Here is a 22,845-nt window from a genome sequence, read left to right as displayed (position 1 = left end):
CTAAAACAGACAGCACTGGTCTTCAGCTGAGCAAGGTGTCCACAAACTGAAGGGTGTGGCTAATTGTCAACTCCACTTCAAAAAGAGACCAAATCCTGTACTTACTGGTGGAATATCGCCCCATCTGACCCAACACAAGTGTTGCATAATGATATGGAGAAAGCAGAATCATTCAAAGGAAATGTAAAACAATACCAAAATGCCCTCAGCCATATGAAAATAAAAATAGGGAACAGAATGTGACCTTTTGACCTCTTAAAATAGGTCAAGGTTAGCCATTTTGAACTTGTCCAAGGTCGTAAAATTTGTGCCAATTCAACATGCAGATCCACCTTGGATTTGCTGTGGTAACCCCAAGTGAACAACAAGGGAGCAGCTGAAAGGAATTACTTTACTCATTTCAGCAGTGTCTCATTTCAGTTCCATCTTCTTTCAGCCATGTCTCATTTCAGCTGCATCTCATTTCAGCCATGTGTCACGAATTTGATGGGAGCACGCTGTCTAAACTCGACCCCTGATTATCTGTGAATATTTTTACCATCTGTAAGATTTATAATTATATCAGTTTATGTGTTTTAAGTTTATGTGTTTTAAGTTGAACTGCTTAGGGCTGTAGGCTGTCGTGAAGTTTATTTGGTTGGTTTTGGTTGTCTCCAGTGAGTGGCACAGCTCACTTAAAAGTTGAACTGTTTGATGTCAACACGTTTTATGCCGGATGCCCTTCCTGATGCAATACCACATTGTATAGAGACATGTGGCAGGGCTGGGGTTTGAACCAGGAGACCTCTGCACTGAAACCAAGTGCATTAACCACTTTTCCACCCTGCCTTTTTAAATATGTTGTCATCATGTCATAACGCCTTTATATTATTGGTAATATGCACAGTGCCTGAAATTCATTGGTTCTGTACCACTGACACCACGGAGGTCAAATTAATTGGTCTGTTTATTATCAATTACTTTGCTTTGTCTTTCTTTTGGCTTCTCCCTATTTGCTCAGAGGATCGAGTATTAATCTGCATTTTGATTTGACACGTTTTATATGCCCTTCATGATGGAACTCCTGATGAACAAGGAGAACGGGGCTTGGATGACTACTTTATATTCAGGGCTCAAAATCAAAAATATGTACAGATGCAGCTTTTGTGTCTGCACAACCTGGTCTTGCGGTCGTGATTCAGCGGCACGAAATATACATTAATCTATTGGTTTGTGATATTGTGATGAAAAGCACCTCATTTTCATCACGGCAGCACAAATTCATTCTAATTACTTCAGTGATGGCTGCACGAAATTAAAAGTGAAGCAGTTATGGTTAGGGTTGGGGGAAGGAATAGGGTTAGGTTATGGTTAAGGTTAGGCTTGAGGGTAAGAGTAGGGTTAGTAATAGTGGTGGGCACAGCTATCCAAAAAGTTATCTTCGATAACCATTAATCAAATAACTGAAAAGTTATCTTTTATGACGATAAACTGATAAACTGCTAAAAAAAATGATATTTATTACAAATAACCGATAACTGATAATTATTAGTATTGATTTGGACGCGGCCACATCAGATTACACTGTCGGCTTCTGATAAACCAGTTTCACTTTAACCCTCTGGGGCTGACACCATCGTATACGATGGCTAAGACCAAGCTTTACTAAATTATAAATAACTTTTTAATGATATGAGATAGAAACATACTTTTTTTTCTGAAAAGTTAACTCCACAGACTTTCGAGCCAGCCATCGGCCATCTTTGTACTCCTCATAGAAGCTGTGTGATGACGTGCGCAATGTGAGTGTCCAATCGGAATTGGTTCACCGTCACATGGTTTTCCAAAATCCAATCGTAGGGCAGATTTACCTCACGTGAAAAGCCAAAGATCGTTTTCAGGAGTCATTTGTTGCTAGTTGGCCCATTTGAATAGCCCCCTGGGTGCTCCAGTGAGTACATACTCCAATGCACCCTGCGCCATTACGCACAGCACAAGTGAAAGCAGAGAGCCTCTGATGACAATCTCACATGCTCAAACAAAGAGTGTGTAACTATCAGGATTGCTCCACTAGTTTGCATGTGAATGTTACTGGATAACTATTGCTTTCTCGGCGTAAAGCACTGTTTTCCATATCAAGGGAGTGAGGGGGAGGGCCGCTACTCAGACTGTAAGGAGCCAAAGTGGGCCAAAGTGTGAATGAAAGCTGCTTTAGGAGCAGCTCAGAACACTCCAAAACACAGTAGACGTAGAAGTTTGTGTTGTAACCTTTGTGTAAGAGTAGACAGATATTGCTTCGAGAGTGCATTTGTGTTTATTGTTTGAACCTTTTTGTTGTACAGTCTTTCACACAAGACTTCAAGTTGCCTTTATAAAGTGTCAAAACAGTTGTTTATTATAGTTTGCTGTGTGTTTTGAATAAATGTGTGTGGAAAATTATTTTTCGCTTTATTATTTCCTTTCTTATTTCTGATTGTAAACCTTTATTACACTTATAAAGCACAACAAAAACATATATATTCTGAAAGCACACGTTGTCCTGAAAAAAAAAAGAGACATAAAACTTGATTGTGGGATGCAGGGAGAGCTGTTAGCAGCAATAATAAAACATTTATGCCAGGCGAGTGAACTGTCCAAAAAATGCCCTCGGACCCCTCGAGGGTTAAGCGCCACAGGGGCTGCTGGGTAAATTCAAGGATCACAAACACAAAGAACACATGAAAAATGAATAAATAAAAAAATAAACCCCCAAACACTGTCATCATCTTTCAAAAGCAATAAAACACAGTATTAGAAGTCACAATTTATCTCGGCATTAGATACACCGTCATTTACAAACTAAAAGCTGCTGCTTTTTCACATACTTTGAACCCTGTGGCTTAAACAACTGAAATACATCCATTAATGCACTGATTGGCAGAGTAAAATACATGTAGTAAATATAAATTCTTACCTGTTAGTTTCAGTGGGATTCATCTGAATAAATAATCCACATAAAGCGTCCTTTTTAAAAATCCAAAAAAGTGTCTAAACGTGAAGAAAAGTCCCTCCCTCTGTAAACACAGCTGCGCCATGAGAGCTCCTCTCCCCCACTGAGTCTTGGCAATTAAATTACAGCCATGAAGAAATAAAATAAAATAATGTTAAAATTATTCTGTTTTGTTTTGTGTCGAGTGGACAAGTCACTGTAACATCCAAAGTGAACCTGAACTACACTACCCACAATGCTCCCTGCATCGACCGGCCAATCACATTTTGCGCTTAATGATGACGCAAGTGACAAGCAGCCAGTCTGCTCAGTGGGTATAAACACACAACAAACAGACTAAAATTTTTGATTTTAGGGTTTACCAGCAAAGACAATGTTATCGGACTGAAAGTTATCGAAACTAAATTTATGGTAAGATAATTGGTCCGATGATGGTTTTAAAACTTATCTGAAAAGCTAATCCGATAGCAAAAAGAAGCACGAAAAAAAAAGTGAGACTGGGCTGGTCTGTAAGTGTGGAATGTGTTTTCTTTTCTCAAATTGCATAACTCTCACTGTAGGTGATAAATGTGGAATTGAACCACTTTGAAGTATTTTCTGAAATCAATGTCAAGTTTTTACTCTTTGTGGCTGTGTCAATGTACACATACATTATAATGCTGTTTGTACAAAGTATAACCTGGCCTGAGTTTGCTTTGCCATGAATAAGTGAACTTATCATAAAGTAGGTCAGCTGGCTGTTATTTGTAATGGATGAAAATCTGGATCCATCATAGTCTTAAATACTGACAGACAAAATATCACCTAGATAAATGAGGCAAAGAGCCAGCAGGGCTGACAGATGGGGACATTTTGTTAACAGTGTAGAGTTTGGCCTGGGGCCTCTGCAGGTACACTTCTATTCCCTACAATGTGACCACAGGAAGCGGGCCAAATTCATAAGCATTACCAAGCCTGTTGCCAAATGGCTCCATGTCCGCTGATGAAACACACACAAGTGAGACGTTTCCCTGCCTCCGTGTCAGAAAAATTTAAACATGAAATTCATTAGTATCGTTTAAAAGTTTAATTGTCAAAGTTCACTATTTCCTTACAAAAAGACACCTTTGTAGAACAAACACTTTTCAAGTTATGTGTTGCTTAAAATTAGCTTGTCAGTTTCTGTCTGTTTATGCCTATAGATGAGCTTGCTGAAATATTTTAGAAAAAGGAAGGAAGATGGAGATGAGAAGAATCAAATAGAGATTCCCTTCTATTATTATTTTTATTAGTAAATGAGAACTTTTTTTTTTTTTTTTTAATTAGGGTTACCAAAATTTTAGGCGCACGTTATGTGCATGGAGTCTCAATACAGTCCAAGTCCCAAAGTTGGCAACCCTGCCTCTCTCACACAGAACACGTTCATTGTGTACCTCACTTGATCAACTTTCTCACTTAATATGGTGACAAGAGAAAAAGTAAGACATCTTTTCTGGAGAAATGTGTGCAACTATGGCCACTGTTTGTATTTTAGATTGTAACCACTGTGAAATAATCAGAAAGTAATGGTTTAATACTCTAATTTAGAGCATTTTAGTACAGAAACAGTTTGTCTGTCTCACTGACAGCCATGGCTGCTCCTCATTCATCATCAACCTAGCATCCACCAACCATCCAGCAGGTGTCAGACACGTCTATGGGATATTACATAAGCAAAACAAAGTTATAGTCCATGAGCCAGTCATGAATTTTGACCTAATCGGTACCACTAAGGGGAAACAACGACACTTAGAATCCAGCCTCAGTGTACCATGGCCTACACAAAAATGTATGATAGCCATCCCAGGGTGGTAGCTGTAGCCAGGTAGGGGTCAATGAAGAATTACACAGAGGCCAAACTTTAAAAATGCTCAAATCATGTTGAAAACTATATCACATTATTTGTCTGATCATAACAATTCCAAAAAGGTATAGTTTGGACTATCTATGATGGAATGTTCTGGAGTTATGGGGTAAAAACAGCAAAAATGGTTACAAAGGTCAATTTCAGTTTGTACAGGGGGCAAAAGTTAAAGTTGCTCCAATTTCAACAAAAAAATATGCAAATTATTGGTTGAAATAAAAGGATCAATAAATTGAATAGTTTTGACTCACACAAGGTCAACATCCCTTGAATTCTATGACATGTGACATATGTTACCCTGTCATATGATAACTAAGCATGACAGATGGTGCAAACTATTCCTTTTTAGAACCCTATTAACCCAAACAATAATTTGCATATTTTTTTACTGAAATTGGAGCAACTTTAAAATTTGACCCCTATACAAACTGAAAATGACCTTTGTCACCATTTTTGCTGTTTTGACCCCATAACTCCAGAACATTCCATTATAGATAGTCCAAACTATACCTTTCTGGAATTGTTATGACAAATAATGTGATATAGTTTTCAACATGATTGGAGCATTTTTAAAGTTTGACTTCTGTGTAATTCTTCATTGACCCCTACCTGGCTACAGCTACCACCCTGGGATGGTTATCATACATTTTTGTGTAGGCCATGATACACTGAGGCTGGATTCTAAGTGTCATTTTTTTTCCCCTTAAGTGGTACAGAAAACCTGCTTGGCCCATGGACTACTACTTTTTTGATTTATCCAGTGTATGAAAATTTACTACAGTGTATCCTCATAATATGTTCTTGTAATATGGTGAGTTACAAAATATTTATTCTTTTTGAATTGGGCGTACAAGTAAAGGTGCACACTTTTTTACTTAAAATGTACCTGCTGTGTACAGCATGCACACTGGTAGACTGTTGATATGCCTCCAGAGAAGTGAAAGCCGTTAGGTCAGGGGTGCCCAAGTTCGGTCCTCGAGATCTTCCTTCCTGACACTCTATGCTGTCTCCCTGCTCCAACACACCTGAATCACATGAAAGACTTGTTAGCAGGCTTTTAATGAGCCTTTCATTGGATTCAGGTGTGTTGGAGCAGGGAAACAACTTATGCTGTGTTCACACCGGTGTGAACACGGCATACGAGTGTCAGAAAGGTAGATCTTGAGGACCGAATTTGGGCACCCCTGCATTAGGTCTTAAAACCCCAAGTGCTAAACGGATGAAATGTAATAGAGCTGGGAAACATCTGCAAACATTAACAACATTTTATATCCCACGGCATTGCAGTGATATGACATGCTATCACATTTTCATCATTATTCACTTGAGTCTCATGAATGTCACAAATTGCTCTATGAAAACTAATGATGACAACACACACAAAAAGCAGTGTAACTTACTACACCTAAACTAAAGTGACATGAAATATACAATGACATGACTAAATTTTTTCTCTATTACCCATATGTAAATGGGTAACTCAGCTACTTATTTTTACAATACTATTTTGTGTCATATATAACTCATAGGAAACACTACTACCCCACATCTATCCTTTTTAAAAATAACGTGTGGATTTTTTAATTTTTATTCACATTCCATTTATTTTCCTTTCTGGTATTCATGTTTATTTTTTAACCCCTTAACGCCCATCGTCGCATATATGTTACAATCTCTGACTCAAATATGCAACTTACCAAATTGACCTGTATGCCTGTTGTCGCAAATTTGCAACATACCGTCATTATTATTATAACATTATAACATAAAGTCATTACCAGAATACCCAATATTACTATCTAGTTTTTGTGCAAAAGTGAAATTAATAATCTCAACATTATTTACCATCTACTTAAAGGCAAAAACACACACAAAACATTTTTTTTATATACAGCTATATAAATTTGGGCGTTAAGGGGTTAACTATCCATATGTAAGTTTCAGGAGATGATTTCAGCATTTATCTAGCCATTCCAGTCTGAAATCAGAAAGCCAGCAAAAGCTACTTTCCTTTATGAACAGAAACAATCATTTGCCATAGTATCAAGAGTATCGCTTCTGCAATACTTATTTAGCCCCACTGCTGAACAGGTAGCTCAGTGGGATAGGACTCGTGTGAGTTTCTCTGCTTTGGCTGGGGATGTAATCTGTGATGGACTGCCGTCCTGTCCAAAAGAAGTCTGGAGCTATTATCCTCTTCATGGTGAAGAATGTGTGGATAAGCATTCCTCAACAGAATTGCGCAATGGCAGCGGCTGTCCCCATAAGTGGTCAAATCCCGCGATAGCATGCAGGGTTCAAATGAGACTGTGCTGCCCTATGGTTTTGCTCCAGTGAGAAACTGGATGTCCTGTACTTTCTCATTTCTTAATTCAGAGGAGTCAGAATTGATGGTCATTGCTTCTGTAAGGCACAGAAGCCAGCTTGAGCAGTTAGCATGTGTTACTGGCTTCAGTAATAAATCTGGTATTATGCCTTCTTCTTGTCTGTAATGTCACAAGGATTCATTCTATTTTGTCAATGGCAGATGCAGAAACATTGATTCATACCTTTGCTTAGTAAAGGCATTTTGTTCCATTTTCTGGCTTCTTCAAATGGTTCAGAACGCTGCAGCAAGAATTCTGACTCAGAGAAGAAAGTTTGCACATATTACTCCAACTTGATCTCACATCAATGACTTACCATTCACGTGTGGTCTGATTTTACGGTAAATTTTAACATAGATTTTTTTAAGTTATTTCAACTTAGTTATTTCAACTTTCAATGCCACAAGACATCTCTGGTTAAGTTGAAATAACTTTTGTTAAGTTGAAATAACTTAATAAAATCTATGCAAATCATGACATAATTTTTTCTTGAGACAGCCTTTATTTTTTTTTAGAGTGCATGTTAATTTATATTGTAATTGTTAATGAATTCTGTTTTGCTGCTTTGCATCATTTTATTTGCTTGTTGGTTTCATGACAGTGCAGTTGTACTTGTAATAGTTATTCTGATTGTTTAAATTCTAATTGTTATTTGTTGTTGTGACCAGAATGGATGGCCGCCCAATAGAGCTGGGTCAACGTGTTGGAATCTCATCTTATGAAGCACTTTGGGGTGACTTTTTCATGGTTTGGTGCAAAATAGATATATTAAATTGAATTTAATTAAGCATGGGCAACAATGTGACTTAGTGGTTAGCACTGTTGCTTGTATATCACTCAGCTTGGTGCCATGCATCAAGAATCTCTTCCACCTCCCTTACCCAAAAGTGTCTGAAAATAGCCAAACATTTCTTGGCTGAATTTATGACCACCCTCAGAACAAAAAGACTGAGAGCTCCAAACAGCACTCTTGTTCCGGTCGAACACCAGTTGAAACAAGATTTCTTAGATAGTTTATTGAAACCTGTCCAATTTGGCGAACTTCCAAATCCAGAGCGGGGATTTTTCTGTTGATAATATCTCAAGCACCCCTTTTTCCTGCCTTGTCAGTGACCCTTGTAATACAATTCCCTCAACCCTATCACCAGAGACATTAGACATACATGTAGATGATCGATCGCAGTTTGTTTAATTCATAAACAATCCGTTCCAACTGATAGAACCACAGTGCCCCCTGAATAACATGCTGTTAACTGTGCTAAAACAAAGCAAAATAGGACTGAGCAGTTGCATAAAATAATTAATTATTTGCCCCAAGAATTTGTAAAATTTGTCCAATTTACTTCTGGATATGTTTTGTTTCATGTGAATAAAATATTATTCCTTTTTCCATAATGTATGTGTGTGGTGTAATAATTATTACATTATATATATAGGAATAGGTCACATATTTTTCTGTCGGATGCACACTTTAGTTAATATTTGTCTGAATTGTACTTACACTTGTTTTCTCTGAGGAGCTGCTTGGGAAAAAGGATGACTGAAGGGGCTGGCAGCCATTTTATAACTTTGGAGGCCTACCAAAATGGACTGAGGGGGGAAACTTCATTTTAATTTTGATATTTAATTTTCTTTACCTCACTTTTGTAATCACTTTTGAGTTTGTGTTAAGTTAAAATTATTTTTGTTTTATTTTGGGTTTTTACTTTTGTTGTTAAATTAGTAGTTTTGTTTCTTTTTGTTTGATATCTCCCCTCTTGAGTTAAGGTTTAGTTTTTTTGAGTTTCTGTATTGTTCAATTGGGCCCAAATCTTGGTTAGTTTGATTTTTACAATGGTTTGTTAACTTTTTGTTGGCTTTATTAAAATGGGAAACTCTTTTTTTTTTTTTTTTTAAACCTTTGCTGTCTATGTTTGGTCCACTACAGTATGCATGCTTCAATGTTATAGGTTAATTATTAATGAAAATCAAATGCTTCTGTGTTTACAGATTGCTTTAACCACTTTCTGTTTCTTCCTATGATGTGTTTAATTGCAAGATGTTTCCATCCAGACATTTATGTTCATAGAGGAAAGAAGGTATAATGATATGTTGTACTATCATATTTTATGTTATCGGCTCAACAAACACTTTACGGTTAAAGCAAATCGATGCCATGTGGGCAGAGCATATGGCCATGTGTGAAGCCACCTTTTAAAGACCCTTGATCAACGGCAATGCTTTTTGTCTCTCTTAGTTGTGCTTACTCTCTTAGTCTCTCTCGCTTGCTAAGTCTTTTGGGTTTTTGTCTGCTTTTTTTCTGCTTATGGCTCTTCTCTGCTACACTTTCTGTCTCCACTCTTTGTATATTTTATTACCTCTGCCAAGGAGGTTATATTTTCGGGGGTTATGTTTTCATTGAAATCCTCAAAGGATTTCAATGATATTTTTACCAGGGATGTATCTTGGCCTAACTTAGATGTCATTAAATTTTGGTAATGATCCGGAACAGGATCCGGATCCAGTATTTATTTATTTTTATTTTTTTTAAGGATTCTTTATCATTGTAGGATAGGGCCGATTTCAACATTTTTGCATCTAACTTCATGAAGACGGGTCACAAAGGCTGAACAAAAATTAAGTTATGACACAACAATAATTTAGCACTTGTTTCTCCTCATTGAATAAACTTGTTATTAGAAAGAAAACTTGTGTAGTTCATGCAGTTTCTCTTTATAAATACATTTGCTGAAGATGTAAGGGTTTCACCCTCTGGGGCCGACGCCGTCGTATATGACAGCTGAGACCAAGCTTTACTAAATTGTAAATAGCTTTTTAATGATATGAGATAGAAACTTATTTTTTTAGCTGAAAAGTTAACTCCGCAGAATTTTGAGCCACCGTCCATCATCTTTATACTCCTCATAGAAGCTGTGTGATGACGTGAGCAATGTGAGTGTCTAAGCGGAATTGGTTCACCGTCACACGATTTTCCAAAATCCAATCGTAGGGCAGATTCACCTCACGTGACACAAAAAACATTGTTTTTAGGAGTGATGTGTTAGTAGTTTATTATAGTTTGCTGTGTATTTTGAATAAATGTGTGTGGAAAATTATTTTCCGCTTTACTTTTCCTTTCTTATTTCTGATTGTAAACCTTTAATTTGACTTATAAAACACAACTATAGCATATATATATATTGAAAGTACAGGTTGTCCTGAAAAAAAGAGACATAAAACTTTTTTGTGGGATGCAGGGAGAGCTGTTAACAGCAATAATAAAACATGTATGCCAGGCAAGTGAACTGTCCAAAAAATGCCCTCGGACCTCAGAGGGTTAACCACTGAATCTGAAACATGATGGTAGATGTGTGAAATGACGTGGAATAAGTCTCTTTGCCAAAGGGTATTCCATGTGACATCAGTGACCCTATGGCCTTGGTGGAGGTTTGCGCTCTCCGAGTGCTTCTAGTTTCTGCCATATTTTTGGTCGCAATTCCATTTTTGACACTGAAGTCCTTTAACGGGTCCCTATTTTTTTCAAGCAATGTTAAGGCATGAGTCAAGTCATCTGAGCTTTAAAGACAATTTCCTAGCTGAGTTTTTCAAATTGACATTAATTTGTAAACTTCCAAATTCTTCAGCTTCACTCAAGGTCAAAAGCTTTAAGTTAACTTCATTTTTTCCTGTATCACTTTCTTGGCCAAGCTGTGAGCCTTTTTTAACATTTTACAAAGACTTTAAATTGATTTTCTACAGGTTTTGGAAACCACATGTGCATTTTTGTGAGAGCAAAGACTGACAGAAGTCTTCCTCCTGAGTGTGCTTGGCAGATTGAACCTCTAACTTCAACAGAGCAGCTGAATTCCCATGTTTTGTCCTGCTGGGAATGCAAGCATCATTCACTTCTGTAGTCATCTGGTAGACCCGCCGGGTTAACCAAGACATGGGTACCAGAAAATGTCTGACCAGGAAACTGGACTGGACTGCTCTGCTTTGCCCCATCCAGGAGCCCCAATAAGTTGAATCCTCAAATGTTCTGATGGTCTATTCTGCCAGTGGTGCAGAGTGGTTTAGTTTAATATTCTTAATTTTAATAATCATTTTGTGAACACAAAATTCAATGCTAAATTCCAAACAAGTTTATTCTTATTAATTTCTATCCATATTTAGTCCCTGATATTTCCTCCTTTCACTTTGTTTATCATATTACCTCAACAATAACACTATGAATCATTATTCATAGTCACAAAATCTCAGCCCCATGTTTGCTATCTGTAAATATGCAAATGAATGCTAAAATTATGCCAATTGCTTGTCTTGTGTCCAGCTGAAGACAGATGTTTAATCAATCATATGTAGAACTTTTGACATTCATATTTAAGATTGATCAATTTTTGTTATTTCCCTGCTTTTCTGGCAGGTGGTGGCCTTTTTGAGGAATTAAATTAAATTTAAGATTTAATTAAATATTCTTTTCAATAAAAGCCACAACACTGTCCAGGAGCTAATTAATGCCCTGGTCCAGATCTGGGAGGCAGTCCCACAGGACACCATCCACTGTCTCATTAGGAGCATGCTCCGACACTCTCAGTCATGCATACAAGCACATGGGGGCCATACAAACTACACAATACCATTTTCAGTTGTTGCGATGAAATTGTGGCAAAATGGACAAACCCAATGCATCATATTTTCACCTTGATTTTTGGGGTTTGAATTCAGCCCTCTGTAGGTTGGCAGATTTCATTTCAATCAACTGATTGGGCATCCTTTCATTCCTAACATATTTTTCACAGTCCAAATCAAGAAAGATACCCAGCATGATTTTCCCCCCCCCCCCACTGAGATATCATGTGTTTTCAAAATGTTCCTTAAATTTTTTTGAGCAGTATATGTTAACATCAAGCAAAGCTGAAATACTGGCACCATGCTTCTCTGGATGCCTTGTTGTATATTATAGTTTAGATTCGATTACATTAGATTTGATTAGAGAGACTCTTATCAATCTTTTGGGAAGACTCCCTCATGAATTTGAGGTTCCAGCAGCATTGCATAGCAACACACAGGGTAAGGAGCACACAAAGTATCAAAAGTGAAAGTAAAAAAAAAAACAAAATTGCAAATATAAATATTAAATACACAAATATCAGTACCAGAAAAAAAAAAACTACTCGCTACTGGCTTACTGGCTACTACCATTCCTTTCCTTTCCATCCTCTGTGTTCCTGTTACTCCATCTGAGTGAGGAGTTGTACCATCAGATGGACCAAGGGACAATGGAGTTTCTCAGTCTGTGGGTTATGCACTTGGGAAGGAGCAGTCTGTGGCTGAAAAGGCTCCTCTGGTTGCTGATGAAAGTGTACAGAGGGTGACTAGCATCGTCCATAATGTCCAGCAGTTTGTCCAGGTTTTCTGCCACCGTCACCAGAGAAACCACCTTCATGTCAACCTGCAGAAAAAAGTTTATAAATCAACTTAAATAAATTTCTTGATTGCTTCTTTTGAAATTTACAATTTGTATTTGTATTCTATGTTATGAAATAATTTGTTAAACTTGTTTGTAGTTTTCACAGAAAAAATAAAGATTTTTTTTTTCTATTCTGATTGTATCTTTTTGTGTGAATTTATGTTTGTTGTGTTAATACAGTATGTCAGAAAGAAAGAAAAAAAACTGTAAAGTCAGATGGGTGAAGTTTTGCTGAAATAAATGACACCAAACAAAGCAAAACAAAGTTCTTTAAGGTACACTATGAAGATAAAACCAAAAGTAGCCAAAAACAGCCAATTATACTCTGGACTCCAGAGGGTTATTATGTAGATGATTTATTGCCACCTGCTGGAATGGTGTGTGAGCCCAGAATGTAATTATCAACATCCATTGTTCAGTGTTGTTAGCTAATATCCATATTTTCTCCAAAAATATTAGTCCTATCAATGTTCCATTTTGGCGGCATTCATCCAAAAATACACAGCATACAAAATGGCAAATATCAGCTCTACCCAGTTTGTCCATGATCAATCAATCAATCAATCAATTTTTTTTTTATATAGCGCCAAATCACAACAAACAGTTGCCCCAAGGCGCTTTATATTGTAAGGCAAGGCCATACAATAATGATGTAAAACCCCAACGGTCAAAACGACCCCCTGTGAGCAAGCACTTGGCTACAGTGGGAAGGAAAAACTCCCTTTTAACAGGAAGAAACCTCCAGCAGAACCAGGCTCAGGGAGGGGCAGTCTTCTGCTGGGACTGGTTGGGGATCATGATCAAAGTTATACACAGGCACGCACACATACATGTACACAGATGCCACTTTCCATTTTGTAATCAATGTCTCTCACTGGGACCTCAGTGTAATTTCCAACATACTCCACAAATGGTACTGTTGCTCCATCATCTCATCATCATCCAGCTGATGCAGAAATGCCACAACCACAGATGCATCATTCTTTGATCTAGAATGGTCATAAAACATGTCATATTGCTTCTTATCATCAACCCAGTTAGCTAATAAGGTAGCTAAATTTAAATTCCAGTGCTTTATATGGGTTCTGTTCACCAGGAGAAGTTGTGACAGTCTCAGAGTGAAAATTTGTTTGCAGGGGTGCAGACAGGCTGTTGTCCTTTGAAGATATCTAGGCATCTCACGACACCCATGTTGTTAAAAAATACACCATTCTTTCCATTCCGCAAGCCTATGGAATATTTTATTAATTACATTGTGTTTTATTATGCCTCAGCCAGTGACCTCCAGCACTCACTGGATCGGTTCACAGCCGAGTGTGAAGTGACTGGGATGAGGATCTCAGGCAATGGTTCTCAGCAGGAAACCGATGGATTACCTACTACTGGTAGGGAATGCGGTCTTGCCACAAGTGAAGGAGTTTAAGTACCTCGGGGTCTTGTTCACAAGTGGGGGACGATGGAGTGTGAGATTGGCTGTAGAATCGGCGCAGCAGGGGCAGTGTTGCATTCGCTCTACTGTATTGTTGTGATGAAAAGGGAGCTGAGCCAAAAGGGGAAGCTCTCAATTTACTGGTCAGTCTTTGTTCCTACTCTCACCTATGGTCATGGGGGTTGGGTCATGACCGAAAGAACTAGATCGTGGGTACAAGCAATCGAAATGGGCTTCCTTAGAAGGGTGGCTGGTGTCTCCCTTAGAGATAGGTTCAGAGGGTTTGGTCATCTGTGGGGAGCTCGGAGTAGAGCCACTGCTCCTTTGCGTTGAAAGGACCCAGCTGAGGTGATTCGGGCATCTGCTAAGGATGCCTCCTAGGCGCCTCCCAAGGGAGGTGTTTCAGGCACGTCCATCTCAGAGGAGACCCCGGTGAAGACCCATGACTAGGTGGAGAGATGATATCTCCACACTGGCGTGGGAACGCCTTGGGATCCCCCAGTTAGAGGTGGTCAATGTTCCATGGGAAAGGGAATCTGGTGTCCCCTGCTAGAGCTGTTGCCCCCCCCGACCCAATCCCGGATAAGTGGTTGAAGATGAGTGTGAGCGAGTGAGTGTTTTATTATATCCAAATGTAATCACCAATACTTTTTTTTTTAATCAAATAACTAATTTAATTACATATATTTTTCTCACTGCAATGTTGGAGACTGACGTTTTTTGTTTTTTGCATTTTTTTGTTTGTTTTAATTCTATAACTGCATTACATGCATGTAGTTACTCCACTACAATTGTAGTTAATCCACGACAAACTCCACAATTCCTAAATGATTAATCCAATATTTTTATTTAATCCTTCAAGGTGTCAAAGTGAATTCCAAAATTTTTGAGCACAGTGAAACACATTGAATCAATGTCACTGCAATAAGGGAAAAAAAATCAAGGTGGTCGGAGGCAGTAAATCCAGGACCCTGGAGCAAGCAAACATGTCATTAGAATCTGGCAGGGAGTCACTGAAAAACAGGAATTAAACACTGTGAGGTAAATAACACGTGATGAGGTGCAGCAGTGCAAAAGTAAAGAAAAAGCTGAGGTGAAAAGGAGAAAGCGGTATATATCCACATAACGATATACAGTATAGTGAAAGACCAGATAAGTGCACAAAAACCAAAATACAACTCAAACAGCTAAAGTCTAAATTAAAAGAACAGTGCACAAACACAAACTAAAGCCACAAACATTTAACAATTAGGAAAAAAAGACGATGCATTCTGGGAATGATTGTGACAATTAAAGAGGAACACTACAAATGCATTTTGATTGCTTCATTTCAAACCCACTGCAATGATGTACAGAAGCAAAATTACAAGAATTGTGACTGTCCAACTGCTTATGAAAATGTTTGCAGACTGTCTTAATGAGTCAGTGATTGTACTAATGCCAAATCTGTAACTGAGGTAGAAGATTTCCACATACTGTTTGAAATATACAACCCCAATTCCAATGAAGTTGGGATGTTGTGTAAAATGTAAATAAATACAGAACTGAGGACACTAATTGTTGAAGCTTTGTACGTGGAATTCTTGCCCATTCTTGCTTGATGTACGACTTCAGTTGTTCAACAGTCCAGAGTCTCTGTTGTCATATTTTGTGCTTCATAATGCACCACACATTTTCAATGGGCAACAGGTCTGGACTGCAGGCAGACCAGTCTAGTACCTGCACTCTTTTACTACGAAGCCACGCTGTTGTAACACGTGCAGAATGTGGCTTGGCATTGTCTTGCTGAAATAAGCAGGGATGTCCCTCAAAAAGACGTTGCTTGGATGGCAGCATGTGTTGCTCCAAAACCTGGATGTACCTTTCAGCATTGATGGTGCCATCACAGATGTGTAAGTTGCCCATGCCATGGGCACGAACACACCCCCATACCATCACAGATGCTGGCTTGAACTTTGCGCTGGTAACATTCTGGATGGTCTTTTTCCTCTTTTGTCATGAGGACACGATGTCCATGCTTTCCAAAACCAATTTGAAATGTGGACTCATCAGACCACAGCACACTTTTTCACTTTGTGTCTGTTCAAATGAGCTCGGGCCCAGGAAAGGCGACGGCGTTTCTGGATGTTGTTGATGTATGGCTTTCGCTTTGCATGGTAGACTTGTCTTGCACTCGCAGATGTAGCGACGAACTGTGTTAACTGACAATGGTTTCCTGAAGTGATCCTGAGCCCACACGGTAAGCTCCTTTACACAATGATGTCAGTTTTTAATGCAGTGCTGCCTGAGGGATCGAAAATCTCTGGCAATCAGTGTTGGTTTTCAGCCTTGCCCCTTATGTTTAGAAAGTTCTCCAGATTCTCTGAATCTTCTGATTACATTATGGACTGTAGATGATAGAATCCCTAAATTCCTTGCAATTGAACTTTGAGAAATATTGTTCTTAAACTGTTGGACTGTTTTATCATGCAGTTGTTCACAAAGTGGTGCTCTTCGCCCCATCTTTGCTTGTGGACAGCTGAGCCTTTTGGGGATGCTCCTTTTATACCCAATCATGACGCTCACAATTAGTGTCCTCAGTTCCCAAATGCTTATTGAGTGTTGTTAGAAGGAAAGGTGATGCAACACAGTGGTAAACATACCACTGTCCCAGCTTTTTTAAAATGTGTTGCAGGCATCCATTTCAAATTGAGCAAATATTTGCACAAAAACAATAAAATTTGTCTACAGCAGTTTTTGTTTCTGTAGTATCTGGGTTTATCATGACATCAGTATCACCTTTCAGCAGGATGCAATTTTCTACTGTCAGCTCAACACTGAACTGCAGAAAATGTCAGAAAGCGCTGCATGTCATGTGTTTGCCTGGTCACCCCTCCATGCATACTTTTCTTGTCCTGTTGCTCTTTGTTTCCAGCAGTCTATTCTGTGTTGCTGGCAGGGCTGACATGTGTTACCACTGTGGGTCATCGTTGATCAAACAGGTGTTCTCACAGCGCATCTGTGGCAACTGTCCTTTTGCCTGTATCATGAGATATGGAATACAAGAACCTCATCAAGCTCATTCTATTTCTTTGATTATCATGAGGGAACTCCCGCAGCCTCTTAGACCCCAGCATATTAAAAAAAAAAAATAGGCATGTAGTCACTCTCTAAAAGGAAAGTCATCTCAACAACAAAGGTACACATGTCCTCCTACATCCTTGCAATGACTATGACCTCATGTTGCATTTGGGTGTGTTTGGGGTTGGCAATTGCCCTGAAGGCATGCAGTGTTTGGCTGCAGTCAAGAACCACAAAGATCAAATGGACAACCAACCAACAGAGGTGGATATCCCCAGCCTCACTGAGTAAAACCCCTACCGCATATTTGCTAGAAACCACCAACTAAACCAGCTGACTGTTATGGTCCAGTCCGCTCCTGGGCTCATGTTATGGTTTGTCCCCTGTCGGTGACCATGACCCCTTTCATTGATCCACTGTCTGGCCCCAACCTGTGATTTTCTGTTTGTTATATTTTAGCCACATTGTGAGTGCCATTCTAGTGTAGTCTTAGCCTTTTGTTTTCTTGGTTTCCTCTTTTTGGTTCTTACATTCATCCCCTGGTTTGATTCTTTATTCATTGCATGTTGGAATTTTGATACTTCACATCTTTGTTTAGGATTTTTTATCACAGTTGGTTCTGGGGAGTGTCACTGCCATGCTTCCATTTGCTTCCGCTATTGTCTGTCACACCCACCTGTCATTGAACTTTCTTGTCTCTTCTCTGGTCCAACCACACCCCTTCCTGAACATTCGCTGCACCTGTCGGCCCTGATTACCCACTGTGTATTTAAGCCTCATGTTTTGTGTTTGTCTACATCAGTTCACTGATTCTCCAGTCCTTGTTTCAGCCATTTTGTCACAGCTCTGTTTTGCCTTTCTGTGTTTAGACCATGTTCTGTTTTTTGACCTTGCTCTTGCCTCTGCCCATGAACTCTGTCTTTCTGTGTATTCAACTGTCATTGTTTTTGACCACGCCATTGCCTTGCACCTGCTTGTTACCTCTGCCTCACTGACGGCTATTGTGTATACCGAACCTCTGCCAGCTTTAAAGATAAAGTAATTTAATTAGTTCAACGCCTTTGTCTGAGAGTCTGCATTTTGTGTCCACCCACTGTCTGAGCCATGTCACCTTGCATCCTGATACTGACTATAATATGTTCATGTCCTTAGGCAGGTAGATGAGCTAATCAGTGAAATTAGCTGTTTAACGTATACGAAAGTGTAAAACAAATCTATCTAATTTCTATCAAACTGTGAAACAATGCAAGCAACTAGTGCAATAGAACAACATGCAACAAACATCAGCACTTTAGCACTTGGCACTTTTTTGTCGCACTTTAAATAGTTGAATGTCTCTGTGTTGTCACTGTAATGTATTTCCTGATTTTAGTCTTGATTTTAATTCTTGTGTTTTATGTGATTTGTGTCCTTTTAAATTGTTCTCTGCCCTGTGAAGCGTTAATGTAGTGCAACCCCAAGACAAATTTCCCTAATGGGACAATAAAGTTGACCTTGACCTTGAAACGTAGGTGTACAGGTAGAAACAACACATGGTTGTACTTTTATTCACAGGAGGGGTTTTCCTCTGACTACAGCAGTGAGTGCTATATTAAACCCTGACACAAAAGACTCCGATTATAGCGTTTACTTCACAGATTTTGTCTTTAAGATTTGGTTGCCTACAAGCAACTCATCAGTGATTTACTGACAACACAAAAGGTCTCAAAAGACATCATTAAAAGCAGCAGCCTGCTCCATTTTTGTTGACCACACAGATATAATTCACAAAGCCAAAATCTAATGTGAATGCCCAAAAAGCTATCTAATGTAGTTACACCGGTGCCTTCATAAATAAACACTCAACTATTATCTGTCAAAGTCATGATTTGATAAAACAAGGTTTGATAAAACAAAAATAAATACATTCTCCCTATTCTGATGCCCATGCAGCTGGTGCCGAGCAGTTGTCTGTGTGCAGAAAATGGTCTTAAAAATTGAATGTTGCACAAATAATATGCGCTGTGAAGTGGGGGTCACAGGTTGTTTGACAACAAAAGTCACTCTGTCACTTTTCATTTCATTTTCTTTCTTTTAATTGAACACCTCACTGTAACTCGCACTCTCGCCTGATAATGTGCGTGTTATCATTTGACATCATTTGACAGCTTCGGTGCTCCTGCCTGTACTAACATAATCTCTGAGCTTAGGGTCATGGCTGGCTGTCACTCAATACTCCACAAGACAGACAGATGTTGCGATCATGTGTCACGTGGCTGTCCACGCAGATGCCGCTCTGGCTGACTTCCGCATTATATGGGTTTATATGGGATCTGTGTGAGTCATATGGGATGACACATTTGTGATTGTTTTTTTTTAACTCTATTGTGTTGGGATGTGTACACTGCTGCTTGATGAACCCACCTCCAGAGGGAGATGCTGAATCAGTTGTGTTGTCTGATCAGTTGTGTGTGCCAAGCCTGTCAAATGCATCGATTTGCGTGGGCACACAGCATGCTGCACGTACCTGCATGTCTGGTATTACAGCTGTAATGATCATAATGTCCCATATACATTGTGTAATGGAAATAAATGGGAATGTATGTGTTACATGACATCTATCATGGACATGACAGGCTGTCCAGATGTACACACTGCACTGGATAGTGATCGCACTGCACTCCGGCGGGCGTACGAGCATTACCTCAGCTGCACCTTGACAATGTTGGATTGTGCTTTGGGGGGGTGCATGTCACACTCACATGACATTTGTGTTACTGAGGGAGGGGGAGCACCACACACACACCATTTCATTTGTGTTGCACGGTGTAGGGGGACACACGACACACTCGCACGCCATTTGTGTTGCTCGAGGGGATGGCACACTTGCGGAGCACTTACAAAAATGTGGGGCCATTCGCACAGCCAGCTCAAAAATGGTACCTGATTTCTACTTTTGTGCTGGCTGCGCGAATGGCCCCACCTTTTCTAAGTGCTCCGAGAGTGGTGTTGGATGTTCGTGGGTATCACCTGGACTCTGCCCACTTGCCTGGCATTTGCCCGACATTCGCCGTCATTCAGCCACTGGTGTGAAGGCTACCTTGATCACTCCATTCAGCTAGGGTTCAACGTGGCCGATGATTTTGTGCAGCCCCACGACTGTGGCATGATTTGTCTGACCTGAATATGACATGCCATGCAAATGTTGCGAGCATGATCAGATGACAGTGAGACATCATTTTGTGCGCTGTTTGAATGGGTTTCTGGTGTGAGGTACACACGAATGTAGAGTGTATGTGCTGTGGCCGAGTGGTTGTGGTGACTGCTGTGTGATGCATTTGAGGTGACACTGAAATTTTACGAATTTCATTCTAATCCTCCTTTGTGCACCAATCGGCCTCAATCGTGTTATGTGTGAAGGGGCCCTTAGCAGTGCAATGCTTTAGTTAGGGATTAATAACGTATCAGGATTCATCATCATCTTCCAGGTGTTCTTCTTCCATTCTACTGCCCCAGGAAGGGAGATTAAAGGTCTGGTTTCGTTAGGAGAGTGCTGTGACATTTGATAGGGGAGGTGTTCCCCAAATTTGTTATCTAAGGTAGTGCTGATGCATTTAAGATAAAATGTCTTATACAAAGGACCAATACAGTTACTGCTACAGTCAGAGAAATTAGAATTGAAGCTACCAGCCCTTCCACTTGCCAAAATGGTATTTAAAATTTATTCATCAGAGGGTTCTAAATTCCAGAATATTCAGACAGTTCATCAGAGAGTGTCCTTAGTCCAGGCAGAACTGTGGTTATAGGGCCGTCAGGTGCAGCACTGTTTCGGATAAATGTACAGCACTCTTGGACAAATATTTGGCATATACCTCCTTTTTCAGCTAGAACAAAGTCTCGAGCCAGCCTGTTTTGGTAAGCCAACAATGAAGGGATTGTGAGGTGTTCCTGTAGACATCATAGCATCTCTAATCAGATTATTCAGTCTTTCCACACTGAAATGGATATAAATAATTCTATCTACATTTTTTAGTTATCGTGCACCTCCAACAGATGGTTGACTCAATTCCCGCCGCAATTTGATCCACCAATTTATATTCATCAGGCACCCTCCTAGATATTGCAATGGCATCAATATAGGTGGGAGTACTGGTATACATCTCAAATGCAGCTCAATTATATGTGGGCAGTACAGTAACAGGTTTCCCTTTCCGTCGCTGAGTTTTGGAAAGCTCAGTCAAATCCTTTTCTGTCATATGCTGTCATATGGCATCTGCTTCTCATTGATTTGAATGTAAATCTTTTGGTCTGTGTTTGGTCGATGTTACAGGTTGTCCAGAGGAGCTTAAAGTATGCAGCAATCACATTGTGCATACAGCAGTAAGGACAATTTCAGGGGCAGTCAGTCACTGAACACAGGAAAAAAAAAAAAATAATGGGTCATAAAGGATTTTTTTATTTTTGTTTATATATTTATTTACTTATTCATTTATTTATTTATTTATTTTACAAACAACACACATGCACTAATGGAAACATGCATGTAATTGAATATTAACCCTTTGGAGTCGTTCGAGGCGAATATGCCTCAAAGTCATATGACTGAATTAAATGGTTCTCTCATCAAATTCCCCATACTTTCAGTTTCAGGTTGAATGTTTGTTGAAAGTGCAGATTTCAACCTACATGCCAGTTTTAAAATTTTGTTGATAGACCTAGTAAAACCTGAATAATGATTAATAAATTACGCCAGGTGTTTTACTGAATTATTATGGTAATGAGTGCCACTCTGATTCAACTGTGCATGCAAAAAGGGTGGTTTCCCTCAGTTTTGTTCTCTCTGCTTGGAGCATTTACAAGTGGAAAAGAAAAAACATGATTTCCCTTTTTATCCTGTGGTGGAAAAACCAATACATTTGATAGGAAAAGGGACACACAAAGCCACTCAAAGCCGAAAAAAGCTGCGATCGCTTTTCCAGTGTGCATGCGTTTGCGTGCGCAAATGGGTGGCTTTCCTCACTTTTCTTCTCTCTGTTTGGAGCATTTAAAATGGGAAAAGAAAAAAAACATGATTTCCCCTTAATCCCTTGAAGCAAAGCCCATACATGTGGTAAGAAAAAGCACACTCAAAGCCTCTCCGATTCTGAGCTGCAATCGCTTTGTCTAGCACGCATGCGTGAATGGGTGGTTTTCCTCACTTTTCTTCTCTGCTTGCCACATTTACAATATGAAAAGAAAAACATGATTTCCCTTTCATCCTATGGTGGAAAAGCCAATACATTTGGTAGGAAAAGGGACACTCAAAGCCGGAAAAAGAGCTGTGAATGCTTTTTCCAGTGTGCATGCGTATGTGTGCGCAAATGGGTGGCTTTCATCACTTTTCTTCTCTCTGTTTGGAGCATTTACAATGGGAAAAGAAAAAACATGATTGCCCCTTAACCCTCTGGGGTCCGAGGGCATTTTTTGGACAGTTCACTCGCCTGGCATAAATGTTTTATTATTGCTGTTAAGAGCTCTCCCTGCATCCTACAATCAAGTTTTATGTCTCTTTTTTCATGACAACCTGTGCTTTCATAATATATAAGCTTTTGTTATGTTTTATAAGTGTAATAAAGGTTTGCAATCAGAAATAAGAAAGGAAAAAGTAAATCGGAAGTTAATATTCCACACACATTTATTCAAAACACACAGCAAACTATAATAAACAACTGT

At 39.2% G+C, this 22,845-nt stretch overlaps 1 long non-coding RNA gene across 1 annotated transcript; it reads left to right on the top strand.

The window, feature by feature from the left end:
- The first annotated feature begins 8,728 nt into the window (after positions 1-8,728).
- On the top strand, positions 8,729-22,789 carry LOC117500607. The gene is made up of 3 exons (XR_004557803.1): positions 8,729-8,946; positions 9,000-9,004; positions 22,779-22,789. It is a non-coding gene; the product is annotated as an uncharacterized LOC117500607 (long non-coding RNA).
- Positions 22,790-22,845: the final 56 nt, after the last annotated feature.

This window comes from Thalassophryne amazonica, chromosome 19 (genome assembly GCF_902500255.1).
Source record: "Thalassophryne amazonica chromosome 19, fThaAma1.1, whole genome shotgun sequence".
NCBI lineage: Eukaryota > Metazoa > Chordata > Actinopteri > Batrachoidiformes > Batrachoididae > Thalassophryne > Thalassophryne amazonica.
This window is presented reverse-complemented; position numbering and strand designations above follow the sequence as displayed.